Below are 2,151 nucleotides of genomic sequence, written 5' to 3'. Positions count from 1 at the left end.
TTAGCCTCAGTTTTCTCCTCTGCCAAAGGGACGCAGCCGGCAGAGCACCGTGGTTCGGCGCCTGGACTCTGGCATCACACCACTAGTGTTCAGAACCCTCAGCCCTGTATCTTGTTGACTGATAACCTTGAATAGGGCGTCTCTGAGCCTCAATTTTCCTCCCTACAGAGTAGAGGACCTCACAGTCGGTACCTGCCTCTGAGATACTTTGTGGTGAGGGTCAAGAGCCACAAGGCCACAAAGTACTGAATGCAGGGCTGGCACTTGGTGAGTGGCAGCAAATGCCAGTTAGGATCACGGGAGCCTTGGGCCACCTGCCTCGTGAGGGGCAGTGGTGACTGCTTGCCTGAGGGCCTCAAGTCTGAGACTTAGCATTTGCTGCAAAAACTCAGCACTGCACTCTTATCTGACACGGAACTCAAAGATTGTGGATCAACAGAAGATCTGGTCCTCACCCACCCATTCTCCCCCGCCCCCCCTCCCAGCCTGAGCTCCCTCCTGCCTGCCCCGGAGGCAGGGAGGGGGCAGGGTTGATCTATGGGCCTGGTAACCTGCCTGGGGGAAGGGAGGGAGCCTCTGACCCGAGGGGTAAATCATGGGCTTCCCCAAGGGCCCAGCAGTTCCCTAGGAAAGAAGCCCTGGGCATTTGTTATCTCAATGTTTCCCCTGAGGGGCTGACCACATGATTCATTTCACTCACACTAATTGGATGTAAATTAGATGAGAAATCAGTAATTTGTCCTAAGATTTGTCATTCTGATGGCTTTCCAGGCGGACCAAAGCAAAAGCATCCCAGTGAAGGCGCCCCCAGCTGTACGGGAGGCACAGGCGGTTTTAGGAGGGGGTCAGATTTTCCTTGACGACTTCTAAGTTTGCATTCTTCTTAAAAAGGGAGGTAAGGTGGAGAGAGCAAGGGGTGGAGAGAAAGAAAGAGACAGAGGGAAGGATGGAGGGAGGCTGAGAGAGGGAGGAGGAGGGACGGAGGCAGAGAGGGGGGGCAGGGGTGTTGGAGGAGAGAACAGCAGAGGAGCATCTGAGGAGAGGGGAGGTGGGCAGGGTACTAGGTACTAGGAAAACTGAGAGCGAAAGAACAAGAAAGAAGAGGAGGGGTGACCAGAGTTGGGGAGGGAGGCAGAGAAGAGAGAGACCAGTGGTTCTCCTTTCTCTGGCTGCTTTTGGCCTCTGGAGGGGTGGGGGAGCCTTCAGGTAATGTTATTTAGTGTCAATAGGAAAAATGATTACTCCAGACTTCCTTCCCCACAATAATATGCTAATCAACCCCTTGGGCCCGCTCTGGTCTGGAAGCCAGGCAGCTGGTCTCCAGGAGGTGGTGGCCGCAGATTTGACGAGGGGAAGGCACAGAGGAGTGGGGGTCAGGGCTGCGTGGGAGGGGCACTCTGACAGCAGACAGCAAGCAAGAGCGGCGGCGCTCCCTGTGACCTCCCCCCAGTTCTGCCCCCAGGGCTGGGCACTAGGCAAGGCTCATGTTCTATTTATTAGAGAGACAGGCGAAGTCCCCAAAAGATGGGCAGAAATGTAAATATTTTTCCAAAGGGATTGGAGGCCTGAGTCAAGGGTGTATAGGAATAGACAGAAGGTGCTGAGATGGCAGATGGAAGAAGAGAAAGGGGTCGCTGGCCTGAAGACCCTTTGGAATAGCTGGATGTTAATTGATAGACACGAAAGTTGGGGAACCTGCCCGCCCTCCAGGAGAGAGGCCCTGAGTGTCACTGCTGAAGAAAGAGGTAGCTGTTCTGGACTCCAGGTCGGCTCCAGAGCAGGGAGAGCCAGAGGGCTGAGGCCCTGGAGGCAGAGCAGGGCTGGAGCTGTGGTAAGTCTACAAGGTCAAGGAAGGGGTCTGAGGTGTTGCGACCTTGCATTTGAAAAGGCTTGTTGTTGCGTTCGCTTATTCATTTCAGCATCGGACACATATTTATAAAACTTACTCTGTGCATGGCGCTAGGTGCTGGATGAGCCTCATAGCCTTGGGTCCCCAAGCTCTGAAGCAGCAGGTCTAGGAGGGGAGGCTGACCGTCGTCAAATAACTGTGCATATCCATGTGTGATGATGAACTATGCCAAGTGCCATGCAAGGAAGCTCCGGGCTTTGACAGCAGGTAACAGAGGAGCTGGACTCATCTGGCGGGCAGGG

General features: G+C 54.5%; 1 long non-coding RNA gene across 1 annotated transcript in view; it reads left to right on the top strand.

Moving 5' to 3' along the window:
- Positions 1–206: 206 nt before the first annotated feature.
- The window catches only part of LOC144222653 (uncharacterized), a 9,928-nt gene continuing 7,983 nt past the window's right edge, over positions 207–2,151 (top strand). Inside the window, exons 1-3 of the long non-coding RNA XR_013332455.1 lie at positions 207–267; positions 772–895; positions 1,964–2,116. This is a non-coding gene — a long non-coding RNA (uncharacterized LOC144222653). The remainder of the gene's footprint in view (positions 268–771; positions 896–1,963; positions 2,117–2,151) is intronic.

This window comes from Crocuta crocuta, unplaced genomic scaffold (assembly GCF_008692635.1).
Source record: "Crocuta crocuta isolate KB4526 unplaced genomic scaffold, BGI_CrCroc_1.0 scaffold303, whole genome shotgun sequence".
In the NCBI taxonomy this organism is placed as follows: domain Eukaryota; kingdom Metazoa; phylum Chordata; class Mammalia; order Carnivora; family Hyaenidae; genus Crocuta; species Crocuta crocuta.
This window is presented reverse-complemented; position numbering and strand designations above follow the sequence as displayed.